This window comes from Cervus canadensis, chromosome X, assembly GCF_019320065.1.
Source record: "Cervus canadensis isolate Bull #8, Minnesota chromosome X, ASM1932006v1, whole genome shotgun sequence".
NCBI classification, from domain to species: Eukaryota; Metazoa; Chordata; class Mammalia; order Artiodactyla; family Cervidae; genus Cervus; species Cervus canadensis.
The window spans coordinates 25,393,832-25,415,717 of record NC_057419.1 but is presented as its reverse complement, the minus strand read 5'-3'; the positions used below and the strand labels follow the sequence as shown (position 1 = coordinate 25,415,717).

Below are 21,886 nucleotides of genomic sequence, written 5' to 3'. Positions count from 1 at the left end.
CTTAAGGGTGACCAAAGTAATGAATTGGTAAGACGTTTGGCTAAACTGAATGTGAAACCCAACTCTCATATGGAACAGAGTTCATTCAAATACTGGTGGTGTGAGTCCGTGGCAGAGGTTTCATGAACACTTTTCTGTGACCAGCTGCAAGCTATGAAATAACTGAATTACTGATCAGATATTTTGTAAACAACCTGTGAGGTGATTGAATTCAGTCTGTTCCCTTTTCCTAGTTTGCATGCGTAAGCACATGAAAGTAACTTGAACAAATGAATGGTATGTGCTAGAATGACATATTTCCTTGCGGCATCTAGATACCTAGGAAAAAATTAGGGAGTGGGAAAGGTAGGTTGACTTTGGACCCTTAAAAGTTTCTGTTTACAGCTTTACTATACCTATCAACAGAACATGCTTTTTTATTTTTTTTTATTTTTTTTATTTTTTTTTTTTAAATTTTTTTATTAGTTGGAGGCTAATTACTTCACAACATTTCAGTGGGTTTTGTCATACATTGATATGAATCAGCCATAGATTTACACTTATTCCCCATCCCGATCCCCCCTCCCATCTCCCTCTCCACCCGATTCCTCTGGGTCTTCCCAGTGCACCAGGCCCGAGCACTTGTCTCATGCATCCCACCTGGGCTGTGACTGTTTACCATAGATAGATATACATGCCTGCTCTTTTGGAAAACATCCCACCCTACCTTCTCCCACAGAGTCTCAAAAGTCTGTTCTGTATTTCTGTGTCTCTTTTTCTGTTTGCCATATAGGGTTATCTTACCATCTTTCCTAAATCCATATTCATTGTTAGTATGCTCGATTCTTATCTTTCGGCTACTTCACTCTGTATAAGGGGCTCCAGTTTCATCCATCTCATTAGGACTGGTTCAAATGAATTCTTTTTGACGGCTGAGTAAAATTCCATGGTGTATATGTACCACAGCTTCCTTATCCATTCATCTGCTGATTATAATAGCCAGGACATGGAAGCAACCTAGATGCCCATCAGCAGATGAATGAACATGCTTTTTTAAAAAATATATAATTTTATTTGTTTTTGGCTGTGTTGGGTCTTTGTTGTTGTGCAGGCTTTTTCTCTTGTGGTGGAGAGTACAGGCTCCTCTCTAGCTGTGATGTGCATGCTTCTCATTGTGGTGGCTTCTCTTGTTGCAGAGCATGGGCTCCAGGGCACGCAGGCTTCAGTAGTTGTGGCTCCGAGGCTCTAGAGCACAGGCTCAATAGCTGTGGTATACAGGCTCTGTTGCTCTGTTGCATGTGGGGTCTTCCCGGATCAGGGATCAAATTCATGTCTCCTGAATTGGCAAGTAGATTCTCTACCACTGACTCACCAGAGAAGTGAAGTGAAGAAGTGAAGTCAAATCAGTTGTGTCCGATTCTTTGCAACCCCATGGACTGTAGCCTACCAGGCTCCTCCATCCATGGGATTGTCCAGGCAAGAGTACTGGAGTGGGGTGCCATTGCCTTCTCCAAGATATCTTCCTGACCCAGGGATTGGACCCGGGTCTCCCATGTTGTAGGCAAATGCTTTACCATCTGAGCCACCTAAAACAAATGAAGTATCTTACCCAGTCAGAAACACTCACAAACTTAGAAAACCAACTTATGATTATCAAAAAGATGTTAGGGATGAGGGATAAATTAAGAGTTTGCGAATAACATATACATATTGGGGTGTGCTTAGTCACTAAGTCGTGTCCAACTCTGAGACACCATGGAGTGTAGCCCACCAGGCTCCTCTGTCCATGGGGGTTTTCCAGGCAAGAAAAGTGGAGTGAGTTGTCATTCCCTCCTCCAGGGGATCTTCCTGACCCAGGGATCGAAGCAGCGTCTCTTGCATCTTCTGCATTGGCAGGCAGGTTCTTTACCAATAGTACACCAAAAAAGCCCCTCAAAAGAACATACCTTTGTTTAAAAGACTCAGAAGGGTTGAGGAAATAGCCTTCTATACGTTGTTTAATGATATTTCAAAGCCCAGTATTGAAATGCCATGGAAAACATCTGGTTGAAACTGAAACAAAAGTGATAATTTCCCAAATAGTTAAACACATGTAAAGTTGGAGGTAAAATACCAAATATTCTGGTTTTAAACTCAAGTTTTGCACATATTTTGCTGAAAGATGTCAGGGAGATATTGACTTGAGCTCTGCTGTGTATCCAATGAACAAATCATGTTTCCAAAATAGTAGGTATGTCACATAACTTCCAGAAATTCCTGTGACTGTATCACAATATCCTGAGTAAGGTGAGATGCTTGCAAGTGAGTTCTTTTAAAATTCAGATGGTTTCACAGTTTTCACAAACATTGATGAATATTAAACATCAGAGATGTGATCATTCTATGTGTTGGTTAATTACCAGAACTCTCATATTCGAGGGGGCTCCTTTTTGGATTATGACTGAGGAAGGTAAGGACATAAATGAAATCAGGTGACTTACTTGGATCGATACAAATTGGACACTCTCTGTACCTCTGTCTTAGCAAATAGCACTTGTCTTAGGTTGTGTTCTCCCAACAGCAAACCCAGAGCAGGGATTTAAATGCACATAGTTTATTTGGGAGGTAGTTCCAGCAATTATGGAGCAGGCATGGAAGACATAGGATAGACAAGGGAATGAAGCCAGGACAGATTGCATTGTGATCAGGTTCCCACTGAGGGCAACTGGGCCACAATCCCACTGAGAAATTTCAGGAAACAGTGGAGAAGACATCTCTGAGCTGATTCACCCAAGAGCCAAGGGGACTCGTGGTATATTTCTTCCACTTCTGATTGTCATTTATGGATGGACAACTGCTCCCATGGGCAAAAGTCCCCAGAGTAGGCCTGCCCTGTGCATAGCTTGAGCAAGCTCCTGGGGCTGGAGACGGCCCTCTGGTAGAGAGACACAGAAGCTTGTAGTAAGATGCCCTTGACTCTTGAGTGGGACACTGATTGCATCTGTGATGGCACTGTTATTGCCTAAAATATCAACCTGAAGTCCCCTAAATGAAAAATTCAAATAGGTCAGAGTTTGGGATCAGACCTGCGAAATCTAAGTTCTAATAACTGCCTTAAAAAAAATAAGGAAACCAATATTTTCCTGATATTTCTCAAAACTGTTGCTCACCCAAGAAAATCTATGCAACCCTTGTAAATAGGTTCCCAGCCAAGGCTGTTGTATGCTAGCTCTGTTTAAACAGAAAACCTCACTGGTTCTGACTTGCTTTTGTCAATTTGCTGATGACCTGGGGTGCTTCTTTTACACACACTTTATAACTGAAAGAGTGGTCCTTGGAGATGAGTCTTGACAATCATTTTAATTAGCAGCAAGTTGAAGACTATCTTTTCTTTCTTCCCCCAGTAACCTTAGTGAACCAAGAGATAAGCTTAAAATGTTTTGCCCCAAAGGTTTCTCAGCTGGCAACTGATCAAAATGTGCAAAGGCAAAAATATTAGACAACTATTTCCTATTCAGGAAGATTTTTAAACTGTTAGTTATAGTCCAGCTAAGAGGTGAAGGAAGGTCCAAGATTACTAGAATTGTTTATAAGTTGTTGTCAGCAGTCTTTGTTCTACTCTGAAACTACAAAGACTCCAGGAAAAAAAAAATTCATGTGCATCCCAAAGATAAACTTTAAAAAAAATGTTCTTTACTCCCTGAAGAGCTTATCTCTTCTCAACTATCCTTAATAACTACTCTTAATCTTTTCTAGTCTCACAATTGAGGAAATTCTTAAATATGCAGTTAAAACTGAAAGGACCATAAAGCACAAGAGAATAAGACAAAATACTCACTCACATCTGTACACTTTTGCTATATTTTCCTTTTAGATGAAGTTTATAAGGTCCATTTCCATTTTGATCAGGCCCTATTTTGATTTTTTTTTTTAGGATGATGGTTTGGATAATTTTTTTAGGATAACGGTTTTCTCTCTTGCATTCTTTCACTTTCTTTGAGCCAGTCTTAGGCCAACTGTTAGAACAGGTTCAGATGCTCCAAGAAAATGCTTCATTATATGTCAGTACCTTCTCATTCTTCTAAACTTACCTAAACACCTGTGCCCTGAGTAAGGCAATACTGGGAAGAGATAGTAAGGGGAAGACCTCAGATGAAGAAGAGAGCTCTACCAACTGAACCCTTTGTTGCAGAACAGCACTTTCTAGTGAGCGTTTTCTAATCATTCTTGTTTTCCAGAAACAAGTTCTCTGCTGTTATATTTTCAGTAACTGGTGTCATTTTAGAGATGCTCTTTTTATGTGCAAGTTAGATGGCACATTTTAAATCATCTTCTCTTGTAAAATGCCATGATAGAGAGCATTATATAAATTCAAAGCATGTACAGTACTATGCACAATTCTTGCTGAATAAAAGTAGATCTTAGCATCATCTAGTTAGTCTCTATACAATCCTTTAATGACCCATGCCATATGAAACACTCAGGTGGTTAGTCAGGTTGTTTCAGCTTCGTTAAACCGAGCATCTAGTGTACATATAAATTGTTTAGGTGCTTGATCACATTGTTTTCACGTCTGATCTACTGACTTGGCTTTGTGGCAGTAAAGCCCTGGAATCCCACTGATTCTCTGAAAATGTTGTATTTATTTCTGATGAATAATGCTATCTTTAAGTTACTTTTCCAACATTTCCATAGTGATTGGCATAGGCCCTGACTTTGTTACATGTCTCCATTAATTGATCATAATAAAAATAATACCAGGCTCACTTAAAGGTGAAATGTATAAAATAGAACATTGTTGCTATTCTGAAGTGAGATTGAACAATGCAAAGTACTGCTAGACTTGGGTTTTCTGGAAATATAGTCTTTGCTATTTTCAGAAAATAACTTGAAGTATTCTTTTGGACTGTCTAATGAGATGAATTACCAGATTTATTGCCTTTTATAAACTTGAAGGGGTTGAATGGTTGTTCTTTTTCTTGTCTGAGCCAGTTCTCTTTAAGTGTTTCAAGCCAGCATTGGCATCTCAGCATGTGGCTTTTCCAGGACTGTCTGGTGGTACTGCTGTGAAATGTGATTAGGGAATTTGAGAGAGAAGGAAGTTGGCTGAAGGTCATTACCAATTAGATGAAAACTAAAGGCTACTGAGCTACTCAGATACAGTAATGAATAATTATCCAAACTTTCTGAAAGACATTTAGAATGTAATATCATTGTGGATTTTCATTAAGTTGAAAAATAGCAGAATCAAGTCCATCCAGACACCCAAATACACGTATCTCCATGGCAGGGCAATTTCCTGTAATCAGAGAGAAGTGGGGAATAGGCTGAGGTTGGAGCAGGATTACAGTATAACTTAAGCCATCATCAGTAGGTACCTAAATAGGTAAGAGAAGCTTAAGCCGAAGTATGGCCCTTTAATTACCAATCCTAGTAGCCTGACAGGCCTTTGAATGATGACAGGAAGTTCTGCCATAGTTTCTTGGTTATTAGAGAAAAAAATAGTGTAGCCATCTCCTGAGATCAGCATTTGCCTCATCTAATGGAGGGGGATTAGGTTCTTTGCTTGTTTCTCTAATAGGCTGATATAAAATACTAATTTTCCCCAGTTTAAAATTATATTGCAAATATTCCCTGTGAGCATATAAGTGTATAACAACAACTTAATTGTTTTGAAAGGTAAAATGCAGAATAAACAACTATCCACAAAATTGGATCCTTTTCTCATGTATTACTTTAATTACAGTCATTTCAACAGCGTCACCAATTACATCTCCTATTTTTCTCAAAAGCAATATAATTATAGATAAATAACTCAAGCAAACATGTGGCCATGCAGGCCCAGAAACATGTGACTGATTCTAGTGAGCCCAGAATGAATAATAATTTAATATTTATCATTGAATTCTATAAGCAAAAGGAAACCATAATAATGTAAGTCTTAAGCATTAAAAAGGAAAAGATATGGCAATCCCACCAGAAGAAACTATTTTACCTAGACTAGACTACAAAGAGTGAGAAAATAAAAGTCAAAGAACCATCATAAAATCCTACATTAGAGTTCAGAAAATTTTGGAAAATTAGAAATCAAAATTTCAGACAGTGTTCAGTGATTGGACCCAAATTACAAACAGTAAGAGTCTATGATGAAGGTGGATATTATAGATCAGCTTTTTCTCATTTCTCAGTTAGAGAATGCTTTGTAAAATTAGGCTGTGTTATGTCTCAGAAATGTATTGAATTGTCCAAACATATCTGAGTCAGAACTTCTAAAGAAGATAAAGCAGTCAAATGCATCCATAGAAAATAGAAAAACTAAATTACATATCTATTCTGTGAAAGGAGCTCTTTGGCAGCTATGAATCATAAGCTGAAAATTAGTTCTGTGTTTAACTGCAGGAAAACTAAATCCAAATTAAACTAATTTAGTGCTGTCATTTTTATACATTAAACAAATATTATTAAGGAAACAATCAACAGAGTGAAAAGGAAAACTACAGACTGGAAAAAATACTTGTAGATCATATCTGATATAGGTTAACATCCAAAATACAAGGTCCTCTTCCAACTCAATAGCAAAAAATAAATATAGCTTAATTAAAAATGGGTAAAGGAACTAAATAAACATTTCTCCAAAGAAGACATACAAATAGCAAGCAGGTATATGAAAAAGTGCTTAACCTCAATAATCACTGAAGTGAAGTGAAGTGAAAATCGCTTAGTCATGTCTAACTCTTTGCGACCCCTTGGACTATACAGTCCATGGAATTCTCCAGGCCAGAATACTGGAGTGGGTAGCCTGTCCCTTCTCCAGGGGATCTTCCTAAACCCAGGGATCGAACCCAATAATCATTAGAGAAATGCAAATAAAATGACAGTGCAATATCATGTCACACTTGTTAAGATGGCCATTATCAAAAATTAACAAGTGTTGGAAAGGATGTAGAGAAACTGAAAACCTTGTGCAGTGTTAGTGGGAATGTGACGTTGTATAGCCAATATGAAAAACAGTATGGAGCATCCTCAAAAATTAAAAATAAAACTGTCATATGATCCAGAAATCCCACTCTGGGTACTTATCCAAAGATTTGAAATCATGATCCTGAAGAAATATTTGGACTCCCATGTTCACTGCAGCATTATTCATGATAGCCAAGATGTAGAATCAACCTAAATGTCCATTGAGAGGTTAATGGATAAATGTGGTATGTGTGTATGTGTGTGTATACAATGTGATATTATTCAGCATTAAAAACTAAGGAAATCCTATCATATTGCAAAACATGGATGAACCTTGAAGACATTTTGTTGTTCAGTCATTAAGTCATGTCTGACATTTTGTGACCCCCATGGTCCACAGCATGCCAGGCATCCCAGTACTTCACCATCTCCCGGAGTTTGCTCACATTCATGGACACTGAGTCAGTGATGCCATCCAACCATCTCATCCTCAGTTGCCTCCTTCTCCCCTTGCCCTCAGTCTTTCCCAGCATCAGGGTCTTTTCCAGTGAGAAGACTCCTCACATCAGGTGACCAAAGTATTGGAGCTTCAGCTTCAGCATCAGTCCTTACAATGAATATTCACGATTAATTTCCTTTAGGATTGACTGGTTGGCTCTCCTTGCAGCCCAAAGGACTCTCAAGAGTCTTCTCCAGCACCACAGTTCAAAAGTGTCAATTCTTCAGTGCTCAGCCTTCTTTATGACCCAATTCTGACATTCGTACATGACTACTGGAAAAACCATAACTTTGACTACACAGACCTTTGTTGGCAAAGTGATGTCTCTGCTTTTTAATATGCTGTCTAGGTTTGTCATAGCTTTTCTTCCAAGGAGCAAGCGTCTTTTAATTTCATGGCTGCAGTCACCATCTGCAGTGATTTTGGAGCCCAAGAAAGTAAAATCTGTCACTGTTTCCACTTTCCCCATCTATTTACAATGAAGTGATGGGACCAGATGCCGTGATCTTAGTTTTTTGAACGTTGAGTTTTAAGGCAGCTTTTTCGCTCTCCTCTTTCACCTTCATCAAGAGGTTCTTTAGTCTCTCTTTGCTTTTTGCCATCACAGTGGTATCATCTGCATATCTGAGATTGTCAATATTTCTCCCAGCAATCTTGAATCCAGCTTGTGCTTCATCCAGCATGGCATTTCGCATGATGTACTCTACATATAAGTTAAATAAGCAGGGTGACCATATACAGCCTTGATGTGTTCCTTTCCCAATTTTGAACCAGTCTATTTTTCCATGTCCAGTTCTAACTGCAGCTCTTCTTGACCTGCATACAGGTTTCTCAGGAGGCAGGTAAGGTAGTCTGGCATTCCCATCTCTTTAAGAATTTTCCACAGTTTGTTGTGATCCACACAGTGAAAGGCTTTAGCATAGTCAATGAAGAAGAAGTAGATGTTTTCCTGGAATTCTCTTGCTTTTTCCATGATCCAGTGGATGTTGCCAATTTGAACTCTGGTTCCTCTTCCTTTTCTAAAGCCAGTTTATACATCTGGAAGTTCTCGGTTCATGGACTATTGAAGCCTAGCTTGAAGGATTTTGAGCATTACCTTGCTAGCGTTTGAAATGAGCGCAGTTGTTCAGTAGTTTGAACATTCTTTGGCAGTGCCCTTCTTTGGGATTGAAATGAAAACTGACCTTTTCCAGTCCTGTGGCCACTGCTGAATTTTCCAAATTTGCTGGCATATTGAATGCTGAACTTCACAGCATCATCTTTTAGGATTTGAAATAGCTCAGCTGGAATTCTGTCACTTTGACTAGCTTTGTTTGGAGTAATGCTTCCTAAGACCCACTTGACTTCACACTTCAGGATGTCTGGTCTAGGTGAGTGACCACACCATCGTGGTTATCCAGGTCATTGAGACCTTTTATTTGTACAGTTCTTCTGTATATTTTTGCCACCTCTTCTTAATCTCTTCTGCTTCTGTTAAGTCCTTACCGTTTCTGTCCTTTATGTGTTAAGTGAAATAAGTCAGTCACAGAAGGATAAATACTGAATGATTCTACTTATATGAGGTATCAAAAATAGCAAAACTCATAGAAGAAGAAGAATTATGGTGGCTGCCAGGAGCTAGGGGAAATGGAGTGTTGCTGTTCAATGAGTATACAGTTTCCGTTATGCAAGATATTCACATGTTCTAGAGCTCTGCTATACAACATGGTGCCTATAGTAAATATTACTGTGCTATACACTCAAACATTTATTAATTGAGTAAATCTTATGTGTGTGTTTTTACTATAATAAAAAATACTATTTTTACATGTAATCATTTCAACCTGTTTTGAAATGTTTTGTCACTAAGATGTATAATTATTGGCACGTAAATATAAAAAAAAAAACATGAATATCACTGTGGTTGCCAAAAAGGAAAGCATGACAAAATACAGATGACTATTTACTTCTTCATTTTATAATAAACTATTTTTTAAACTCTTTTAGAAGTATATCACATATCCCAAATCAGAAATATATAGCTCAGTTATTTATTACAAAATTGAACACACCAAGCAACCATCACTCAGATCAAGACAGCAAATTATCAGCCTCCAAAAAGCCACACTATCTTGCCTCCTCTCAATCAGGATCCATTTATCTCCCAAATGTTACCACTATCCTGAATTCCAAGAACACACATTAGTTTTGCTTCTTCTTGAACTTTATGAAAAAAAAATCATACAGTATCTATTCTTTAGTGCTAACTTCTTTCAGGCAATAATATTATTTACCTATTCTATACTTGATGCAAATTTAATGGTATTTTTCCACCTATTTCCTAGTCATTTCAAATAAAGCTGCTAAAACACTTCTGAACAGGTCTGGTACAAATATGTATACATTTCTATTGGTGACATGCCTCAGAGTGGAATTTTGGAGTCTTGGGATATGCATGTGTTCAGTTTTGGTAAACACTGACAAAGTTTTCATTGAATCAGTTAAACCTCCCACCAGTAGGATACACATTTCTCCTTGATCCACATTCTTGCCTACATTATTAGATAAGTTTAGAGGGTTTGTTTTTTTTTTTTAATTTTAGCCATTTTGGTAAGTCTTTAGATGTTTAGTTTCCCTCTTTAAAGTTAGTTTAGCATTTCAATATCATATTTTATGAAATGCCTATTTAAGTCTCTTGCCTGTTTTTCTGTTCCTTTGTCTTTTCATTTAAGCAAGCAAACAAACAAACAAAAAATAACAGTTGGCCCATTTCTCCCACCTACCTGCTCTGGCAACCACCAGTCATATCTGTATTTATCAGTTATGAGCTTGGGTTTAGTTTTTGCTGCTATTGTTTCTTTTTTCAGATTCCACATATAAGTGAAATCACATGATATTTGTCTTTCTCTGTTTGACCTTAATCAGCATAATGCCTTCAAGGTCCATCCATGTCACAAATGGCAAGATCCCAATCTTTTTTATGGTTGAATAATGTTTCATTGTATGTATGTATATATGCATGTTATCTGTGTGTGTGTGTATCACTTTTCTTTATCCATTCTTTATCCAATCATGCACTGATGGATACTTCAGTTGTTTCTATCTTGGCTATTGTAAATATTGCTGCCATGAATATGTGAATATGGGGGTGCAGATTATTTTTTAAATTAGTGTTTTCATTTTCTTCAGATAAATACCCAGAAGTGGAATTGCTAAGTCATATAGTGGTTCTATTTTTAATTTTTTGAGGAACCTCTATACTGTTTTCCATAGTGGCTGTACCAGTTTACATTCCCATCAGTGGTCCACAGAGGTTCCCTTTTCTTCACATCCTAGCAGACACTTGTTACTTCTTGTCTGTTTGATAATAACCATTCTGACAGGTGTGAGGTGATATCTCATCATGGTTTTGATTTGCATTTGCCTGATGGTTGGTTATGTTGAACATTTTTTCATGTACAGGTTGGATATCTATTGAGTTGGCCAAAAGGTTCATTTGGGTTTTTCTGTGCCATTTTACGAAAAAATCTGAATGAACTTTTTGGCCAATCTACTGCATGTCTTCTTTGGAAAAATGTCTATTCATATCTTATGCCCATTTTAATCAGATTTTTTTTATTATTGAGCTATATGAATTCTTTATACAGTTTGGATAAAGAATATAAATGTCAAATATAAGACTTGCAAATATTTTCTTCTATTCAATAGGTTGCCTTTTCATTTTGTTGATGACTTCCTTTGCTGTGTAGATGGTTTTTAGTTTGGTGACTACCAGTTGTTTATTTTTGCTTTTGTTGCCTTTGTTTTTGGAGTCATATCTGAAAAATCATCACTAAGATCAATGTCAAGGAGCTTACCACCTGTGTTTTCTTCTAAGACTTGTATGGTTTCAAGACTTACATTCAAGTCTTCAGTCCATTTTGACTTAATTTTTGTGTGTGGTGCAAGAAAGTGGTCAAGTTTCATTCTTTTGCATGTGTGTGGCTGTCCAGTTTTCCCAACATCATTTATTGAAGAAACTGTCCTTTCCCCATTGTATATTCTTGCCTCCTTTGCTCTAAACTAATTGATCTATATGCATGGTTTTATTTCTGGGCTATTTTTTCTGTTCAGTGATCTTTGTGTTTGTTTTTATGCCAGTAACATACTGTTTTCATTATTATAGTTTTGTGATATAATTTGAAATCAGGAAGCATGATGCCTCCATCTTTGTTCTTATTTTTTTTTTCACTTTTAAAAAAGTTATTTATTTTAATTGGAGGATAATTACATTACAATATTGTGATGGTTTTTGCCACACATCAACATGAATCAGTCTTTGTTCTTATTTCTCAAGACCGTTTTGGCTATTCAGGGTCCTTTGTAGTTCCCTACATACTTTAGGACTGTTTGTTCTATTTCTGTGAAAAATGCCTTTGGAATTTTGATAAGGAGGGCACTTAATCTGTAGATTTCTTTTGGTGGTATGGACATTTAAACAATATTAATTCTTCTAATCCATGAGCATGGAATTTCTCTCCATTTATTTGTATCTTCTTCAGTTTCTTCCATTCGTGTCTTACAGTTTTCATGTACAGGTCTTTGACCTCCTTGGATAAATTTATTTCTAGGCATTTTATTCTCTTTTAAAAAAATTACTGATTTTTTTCCTTGAAGGATAATTACAATATTGTGCTGGTTTCTGCCATACATCAACATGAATCAGCCATAGGTATACATATGTCCCCTCACTCTTGAAACCCCCTCCCACCTCTACCCCTTACTCCTCTAGGTTGTTACAGAGCCCCAGTTTGAGTTACCTGAGTCATACAGAAAATTCCCATTTGCTATTTATGTTACATATGGCAGTGGGTATGTTTCCACGCTACGCTCTCCATTCTTCCAACCCTCTCCTTCGTCCCCCCCGCCCGTGTCTGTAAGTCTGTTCTCTATGACTGTGTTTCCATTGCTGCCTTGCAAATAGATTCATAAGTATCATCTTTCTAGATTCCATATATATGCATTAATATACAATATTTTTCTGTTTCTGACTTACTTCACTCTGTGTAATAGCCTCTAGGTTAGCACCTATTAGAATTCCTACCTGGAGCCTCATTAGAACTGACTTAAATGGGCTCCTTTTTATGGCTTCATAATATTCCATTATATATATTTATATATATGTGTGTGTGTGTGTGTGTATACCACAGCTTCTTTATCCATTCATCTGTCGATGGACATTTAGGTTGTTTGCATGTCCTAGCTATTGTAAATAGTGCTACAGTGAACATTGTGGTACGTGTGTCTTTTTCAATTTTGGTTTCCTCAGGGTATATGCCTAGGAGTGGGATTGCTGGGTCATGTGGTAGGTTTATTCCTATCTTTTTAAGGAATCTCCATACTGTCTTCCATAATGGCTGTATCAATTTACATTCCCACCAACAACGTAAGAAGGTTCCCTTTCTAACACACCCTCTCCAGCATTTATTGTTTTGGGATTTTTTGATGATGCCCATTCTGGTGTGAAGTAATATCTCATTGTAGTTTTGATATGTGTTTGTTTAATAATGAATGATGTTGAGCATCTTTTCATGTGTTTATTAAGCATCTGTATGTCTTCTTTGGAGAAATGTCTGTTTAGGTCTTTTGCCCACTTTTTGATTGCATTGTTTGTTTTTCTGGTATTAAGTTGTACAACCTGCTTGAATATTTTGGAAATTAACCCTTTGTCAGTTATTTCATTTGCTATTATTTTCTCCCATTCTGAGAGTTGTCTTTTCACCTTGTTTATAGTTTCCTTTGCTGTGCAAAATCTTTTAAGTTTAATTAGGTCCCACTTGTTTATTTTGTTTTTATTTCTGTTACTCTGGTAGGTGGGTCATAGAGGATCTTGCTGTGAGTTATGGCATACAGTGTTCTGCCTATGTTTTCCTCTAAGAGTTTATAGTTTCTGGTTTCACATTTAGGTCTTTAATCCATTTTGAGTTTATATTTGTGTATGGTGTTAGGAAGTGTTCTAATTTCATACTTTTACATGCAACTATCCAGTTTTCCCAGCACCACTTATGGAAGAGACTGTCTTTTCCCCACTGTATATTCTTGCCTCCTTTTTCAAAGATAAGATGCCAATAGGTGTGTGGGTTTATCTCTGGGCTTTCCATATTGTTCCATTGGTCTGTATTTCTGTTTTTGTGCCAGTACCATACTGTCTTGATGACTGTAGCGTTGTAGTTTAGTCTAAAGTCAGGAAGGTTGATTCCTCCAGCTCCATTCTCCTTTCTCTCTAGATTGCTTTGACTATTTGAGGTCTTTTGTGTTTCCATACAAATGGTGAAATTTTTTGTTCTAATTCTGTGAGAAATGATTAGGCATTTTATTCTCTTTGATGCAATTATAAATGGGATTGTTTTGTTAATTTTACTTTCTGATAGTTGCTTATTAGTGTATAGAAACACAATGGATTTTTGTATATTTATTTTGTGTCCTGCAATTTTACTGAATTTTTTTTGTTAGTTCTAACATGTTTTTGGTGGAGTATTTAGTTTTCAATATATAAAATTATGTTGTCCACAAATAATGACAGTTTTACTTCCTCCTCTACAGTTTGTGTGCCTTTGCTTTCTTTTCTTTACCTAACTCTTGTGGCTAGGACTTCCAGTACTATGTTAAATACAAATGGTGAGAGTGGGCATCTTTGGCCTGCTCCTGATTTGAGAAGAAAAGCTTTCAGCTTTTCAACATTGAATATGATGTTAGCTGGGCTTGACATATATAGTCTTTGTTATGTTGAGGTACATTCCCTTGATACCCACTTTGTTGTGAGTTTTTATCATAAATGGATGTTGAATTTTGTCAAATGTTTTCTTTGCATCTGTTGAAATGATCATGTGATGTTTATGTATTGTGCAATGTGTTATATCACTTTGTTTAGCAGACATTGAACCATCCTGCATCACTGGGATGAATCCCATTTGATGATGGTGTATAATCCATTTAATATACTATTGAATTTGGTTTACAGATATTTTGTTGAGTATTTTTGCATCTATGTTCATCAGGGATATTGGCTTGCAATTTTCTTTCTTGTGGTGTCTTTGGTATGGGTATCAGAGTAATGTTGGCCTCATAAAATGAGTTTGGAAGTGTTTCTTTTTTGCTGTTTTTTGGAAGAGTTTGATAAGGACTGGTGTTAATTCTTTGAATGTAGAATTCACCAGTGAATCCATCTAGTTCTGGATTTTTGTTTGTTGGGAGGTTTTTGATTACTGATTCAGACTCTTTACTAGTGATTGGTCTGTTCTCTATTTATTCATGATTCATTCTTTCAGTTGTATATTTATAGTTTATTAATTTCTTCTAATTTCTCCAGTTTACTGGCATGTAAGTATGCTTAGCAGTCTCTTAATGATGTTCTTTATGTCTGTGGTATCATGTTTCATTTCTGACCTTAATTATTTGAGCCCTCTTTTTTTGTTTATCTTTTTTCAGAACCAGCTCTTGGTTTTATTGATCTTTTCTTTTTAGATTCTATTCATTTAATTCTCTTATCTTTGTTATATCCTTCCGTCTACCGACTCTGGGCTTCATTTGTTCTTTCCTAGTTCCTTGAGGTGTAAAGTTAGGTTGTTTATTTTCAGATCCTTCTTGTTTCTTTAGGCAGACATTTATCACTATGAACTTCCCTTTTAGAACTGCTTTTGCTGCATGCTGTAAGTTTTGGTGTATTGTATTTCCATTTTTATTTGTCTCAAGGCCTTTTTGAATATTTCTTTTGAGTTCTTTGTTTACCCTTGGGTTGTTCAGTAGCATATCATTTAATCTTCATACATTTGTGAATTTTCCAGTTTTCTTCTTGTAATTGATTTCTAGTTTCATACAGACTTGTTTTGTGGCCTAACATAGCTATCTTGGGGAATGTTCAATGTGCACTTAAGAAGAATGTGTATTCTGTTGCCTTTGGATGGAATGTTGTGTATATATACCTGCTAGGTTTGTCTGGTATAACATGTCATTTAAGGCTGATGTTTCTTTATTGATTTTCTGTTTGGGTGATCTGTCCATTGATGTGAGTGGGGTAGTAAAGTCCTGTACTATTTTCATGTTGCTGTCTAGTTCTCCCTTTAGATCTGTTAATATTTGCTTTATATATTTAGTTGCTTTTAGGGTTCCAACAGTAATCCTGGAGTATATATTAGGATTCACCCCAGGATGCCTCTGAGTCTATTGAAAGCTCTGTCCCACTTATTTGCCTATCAGCAAATGCTTTTGGAATTGTCAAACACCTTGAGGTACAAAGCAATGCCAACTTCCAGGCTCACTTCTCTGATTTTTCTTCTCCATAGGATCCTAGGGCCACTAATCTAATCCTTGTACCTTGATATATTTCCTGTGCCTTCAAATAGAGGGTTTTTTTTAAATAATACTTTGTTCATATTCTCTCATTGTTCTCAGTGAGAGACATATTACATTGCCAAATGCTGTATTCCCTCTCAGTCTATGCACAATAGACATAGGCTTACACAAAATCTCTTGAGTGCTTCCTAAATACGAGGTGCTAAACAAAAGGCGTATACCTATTTATCTAATAATCCTCATAGTAACACTGGGTTCAAGAATTTCCATTTTATAGACAAAGGTAAAGGTATTGTCTGAGACTGTATACTTTGTAATTTCCAGGTGTGGCATTTCATACATTTAGTTGTATCTTTGTCCTCACATCTCATGCTAGATATCTGTAATTATTTTAATATTAAATGAGACAAATTTGGAGTTTTGTTTTTCCTTCACATACTAGAAAATGCATCTCTCATCACACTTGTAGAAGTTGAAACTTTCCTCAATGTCCAGCGTTATTGTTGGGTAATAGTTCACCCGCTTCATTATTTACTTCAACCCATTTCTACTTTTTTCTAATTTTTATTGTAAAGGTTTCCAAATGCATTAAGAAATAGAAAGTAGAATGAATCTTAATGAATTTATCACATACTTTCAGTCACCATAAATATTTTGGCATTAAAAAAACCTATTCCCCTTTACCTTCTCCTTTGCTATAGCCTTTTAAGCAACACCTCAGAATTTACCCCTTAAATACTTAAGTTTGCATCTACGAAAGTAAAAATACTTTTGTTTCATACCTTTAAAAGATCCTACTGAATGTGTCTTGCTCATATCAAACTGGAGCTCAACTTTATAAAAAAAGCATCATCATTCCAGAAGTTCTATTCTAGGTATTTACTCAAGAATCAAATGTATATGTTCATCAAAATGCATGTACAAGAATGTTCATAGCAGCTATATTCACAATATTAAAAAAAATTAAGAACTACCTAATAACCAACAGAAGACTATATAAATTATAGGGTATTCATACAACAGGACAAACTACTGCCACATGCCTCAACATGAGTGAATTTCATGTACAGAATGTTGAGTAAAAATAAATAGATGAAAAATATATAATACCTTATTTATATACATTTCAAAATAGGCAGAATTAATTCATGGTAATAACCTTTAGAAAAAAAATGAATAACTTTGGGAGGGAATGTTGACTAGGAGAGAGACTTTCTGTGATGCTGGAAATCTTTTTTTTTCTTTTTTTCTATGTGATGGTCACCCGAGTGAATCCCTATTTGAAAGCTCAAATGTCATACTCTTTATTCAAGTATTACATTATGATTCAGCAAAAAAGTAATTTTCAAAGGGAGTAACAACCATATTCTAGATCAGGAATTGGAAAATTTTTTCTCAAGGAACCAGAAAGCAAAAACTTTTGGCTTTGTGGGTCATAAGATCTCTGTCACAGCTCCCTACCTATGTTACAGTGCAAAAGCAGTCATAGATGAGTGTGTTATGATAAAATTTTATGGATATCAACATTTAAACTTCACATAATTTTTGTCATGAAATATTCTTCTTCTTTGTACTTTTTTTCCAACCATCTAGAAATGTAGAAACAAATCTTAGCTCATGAGACATACAAAAATGCAAAGTAGGCATTTTGGACTACATATGGACAACGGCTGTAGTTTGCAATCCCTGTTCTAGATCTGCTTGTGTATAAACATATTAGAAATGTATGGATGAATATGGGCCTGATAACTTTAGCAGTTCTAGAAAAGCTGGAGGCCAAATATCCTGGACATCCATGTGTGGAAGATTTATTTCAGGTTTTCTACAATTGTAGGGGAAGAAGAAAAGAGCCAGTGTTCCATGCTGGTTGGTGACAGTGGTCAGTAATGGGAATGCATATTGCTATTTTCATGCTATTATTTACCATGAAAGCAAACAATGCTCTCAGATTGGTGTCATTAGACCATGTTATAAGCATTTAACTTTTTCTTCCCTCTGTGCTTTTTATTTACCTGAAACTTTTACTGCACACAGTGGTGACAACAGTAATTTGGAATTTCAGGGAGATGGCACTAAATGCAGGCAGTTTGTACGTGGAATATCTCAAATGAAGTTTCTTTACCAGCTCATCTTCAAAGCAGACTTCTGTTATGAACATGTTTTGTGTGTGTGTGTGTGTGTGCACGTGTGTGACTTGGAGGTGTTCACGGCAGTAATGATAATAATAAGACTTGGCATTTATATGGTGTTGTCTCCTTTCCAAGTGCCTCTCTCTAAAAAGAACCTAAAGGGTACATTTTTAAGTCCATCTTCTTTTCACAGCAGTAGAAGCCACAGTTTTTACTAACTCCAGAGAATCACTATGGCCTTTTTGAAAATATATACCTAGTTTGCTACCAGAAAACTCTGGCTATGACCAGCATTTTTCCTTCAACAACTGTGCATTTTGCCTTTTTAATTCTGTTTTTTCTTTCTGTTCTTCTATTATACAAGTTGCAGCTAATCATATAAATGAAAGTTAACTCACCTAACCCAATAGTCTCTTTGTATGACTTAAGTTACTTTGAATCATTACACTAACAAAAATATTGTATATCTACAGAATCTGGATAATTAGTTTTCCATGCTGCCAAAATTTATTTAGTTCCTATATAATAAGCATTACAGGAGTAAGGAGTAGTTAAATAAAGGCTTCCTGAGGGAGCTCACAGTCTGTGGGAGAGACAGACTTGGAGGATAGGTCCCATCTCATCTCTATCTTTTATAGCTGGCTCCTTCTTCAGATACTCCTACAGGCATAGAGGTGCAGCTTGGACAATAGTGCCTGTGCCAAGAATTACCTGGGATAATTCCCTGATTTCTTGAAGTGAATCCCTCTTCTCCCTGGCACCAAATCCCTGCTACTATCTGCTTCTGGCCTTGTGACTTTAACCATCTGCTTTGATTTGACTTTTATGGCTTATAGAGTCAAACTTCCTATTCAACTAAGCTATGCATCCTGCTTGCTTTTGGCCATGCTGAAGCTTCAGGGAAAAGAATCGCTCCATTATTCCTGTCCTCAGAGGACTATGATAGCCTATCTGACCTCTGGCCTGGGGAGAAGTTTCTGGGCATATGCCACAAATAGGCATAATATAACTGAGCTGAACAAGTGTGGCAGGAGCACAGAGGAATGCACCAAACTTCCCTGTGTGGATGTTGGTAATTATCTGCTTCAATTTAAAATCTTCCTCAGAGAATGTAACAACCTCATCCAAAACGAGGAAATTCAGGCAATAATCTTGATTTTTAGCCTCTGTTGCGAGATTCAAACACACAAGAAATGATTTTTTTCCCCTGTGCATACATAAAGCAAGCAGAGTTCAAAACCTTGCAGTCTGTAGTTTGCTGTTCCATTGATAACTTCATCAATTGCTATGTTAAATTTATGGAATATGGTTCCCTTAATCTGTGTAGATGCCTGTTCTCATGCTTCAAGCTCAAGAATTTTTCCATTTCTGAAAAGCTGTCCTTTCTTCCACAGACACAACCTACTTTTGGTTAAGCTGAGTGGAATGGCCAAGCCAGCAAATAGAACATCGAAAAGGATAATAACAGTGAGGTGTTCTCTTTGTGAGACTACATCAATTCAAGCAGGAAAATCGATGCACCTGTGGGGAGAGTACAATGCCATTCCAGCATTATTAATGCTCAGGAGGCAACAAAAATCACAGGGAGAAAAATTCACTCAACTTTGGCCATGCGGAGAAACAACAGGAGAGGTGGCTAAGCTTGTCCATCTGAGAGGTATTGCCAGGTTTATTTTCAGCCATCTAGGTACTTAAAAAAAGCCACACATTTAAAGTACTGTGGGCTTTTAAAGGTCTTGGCCATCTTTTGTTTTTCATCACACTTAGTTCAAAAGGAAGACTAGGTAGTGATTGCCCTTGCTTTCCTGGTAACAAGGCTTGAAAGATGGTGAGTTCATGAAGGAGAAATTTGCGTCATTGAAGCTAGAAATAGACCTTGTTAAAGTGAAGGATTCCACTCAGCTGCCTTGCTCACTGAGCCATGCAATTTCTGTTACACAAATCCTTAGACTTTGAAGGTCTCCCTATTCTTAAAACTACTAACAGAAACTGCCTTGAAAGTAAATAATTCCTGTCTGGTCTCCCTGACATTAAAAGTAAAATCCAGAGGGAGCTTGGAAAAACAATGGAGGCTGATGTACACAGTGCTCCCAAAAAAGGAGAAATCCTTCTTGCATTTCTGCTTGTATGAGTCAGCGGTGCTTCCATAATGGTGAGTAACAAATTAACTCAAAATTCCGTGTCTTAAAACAGACCTGCAGATTGGCAATAACTTCAGCTGGGCTAGGATGGACTTCAGGCTCAAGTGTCAGCCTCTGGATTGGATTCACTTCGTTACCACATGTCTCCACACTCTCCTTGGACCAGTGGACACAGGATAGGCTGTTCTCATGGCAATCACAGGAATGCAAGAGGCTAAACCCAACTATGCAAGTAAGTTCATAGCCTGTGCTTGTGTCAGAATTGTTAACACTTTCTTGGCTAAAACAAGTCACATGGCTAAGCCCAAAATCAAGAGTTGAGGAAGTAGACTCAGTTCACCAGGAATCCAGGGCAAGTATGTGGATATATAAGGAGAAAAATGAAGCACTGTGAGCAGTGTGCTACTTTACCACCCAAGTGAATTTTCTCTGGTTGGAACTGGACAATTGCTATAGTAGTAGAGAACGTTTTCTCTTCTACTCATTCAGGAAAAAATCCCTGGCTTTGAAGATAGAGGAAAAGGGACATGAGTCATGGCATGGAGGCATCCTCTAGAAGCAAGAAAGTGCAAGAAAATAGAGACTTTGGTAAAGAATCTGCCTGCAATGCAGGAGACCCAGGCTCCATCCCTGGGTCAGGAAGATCCCCTGGAGGAGAGAATGGCTACCCACTCTGGTATTCTCGCTTGGGAAATCCCATGGACAGAGGAGCCTGGTGGGCTACAGTCCATGGGGTCGCAAAGAATCAGACATAGTTGAGCAACTAACACACAATGGTACCTCCAGAAGGAATGCAGCCCTCTGGATCCAGACTTCTGACCTGCAAACTGGAAGATAAGTTGGTGTTTCTTTAAGCCAGTAAGTTTGTGATAACTTGTTACGACAGCAATAGGAAACTAAAACACTCTCCATTAGCATGTAAGATCTATGTAAGGTCTATTACCATGTCTGTCTCATCCACTACTTTATCTGCAGCACCAAGCATTCTTAACTATTTGAGAAATAATGAGTTTATAGATAAAAGGCTAACATAAGCTCCCAGAGGTATACCTCCCACAGTCATGTGCCATTATGTCCACAGTGTCCACCACAGGAGATGCTGTCTTTTGCAGAGGAGGGCATACTGAATGATCCACCACAAAAATTATCAGTTAAGCAAAGATCCAAGCAGAACAAAAAACAGTGAAGATTTCAAGAAACAACAAAGGAAAAGAAACACAGATGTACATAACAGACTTTTGGACTCTGTGGGAGAAGGCGAGGGTGGGATGTTTAGAGAGAACAGCATCAAAACATGTATATTATCAAGGGTGAAACAGATCACCAGCCCAGGCTGGATGCATGAGACAAGTGCTCGGGCCTGGTGCATTGGGAAGACCCAGAGGGATCGGGTAGAGAGGGAGGTGGGAGGGGGGATCGGGATGGGGAATACATGTAAATCCATGGCTGATTCATGTCAATGCATGGCAAAAACCACTACAATATTGTAAAGTAATTAGCTTCCAACTAATAAAAATAAATGGAAAAAACAACAACAAAGGGGGAGGGAGAGATATGGAGAGAAAGGAAGACCAAATGCTTTGTAACAGGCACATCAATAACATTAACAGGTGCCTTGCACTTTGAAGCTACAATTCACCTTCATAAATTTTATCTCATTTAAACTTCAGCCACTCATTGTAAGCAAGCAAGAAGATATTAATCCCATCAGCTCACAGAAACTGAGGCTCAGAGATGTTAACTGTCATAGTCATTGCACTGCAACTAGAGAATGCCTCGTATTCAAATCTCATAGCTTGAGACCTAGTTTTCTTTCTGCTACACTTGAAATGACATCATGTGCAAAAGTATTGGGAAAGCTCTGGAAAAATCCAACATTTCTATTTCAA

At 37.2% G+C, this 21,886-nt stretch overlaps 1 long non-coding RNA gene across 1 annotated transcript in view; it reads left to right on the top strand.

Moving 5' to 3' along the window:
• Positions 1 to 21,886, top strand: part of LOC122435260 — a 63,884-nt gene that overhangs the window by 25,361 nt on the left and 16,637 nt on the right. Inside the window, exon 2 of the long non-coding RNA XR_006267624.1 lies at positions 20,050 to 20,229. This is a non-coding gene — a long non-coding RNA (uncharacterized LOC122435260). The remainder of the gene's footprint in view (positions 1 to 20,049; positions 20,230 to 21,886) is intronic.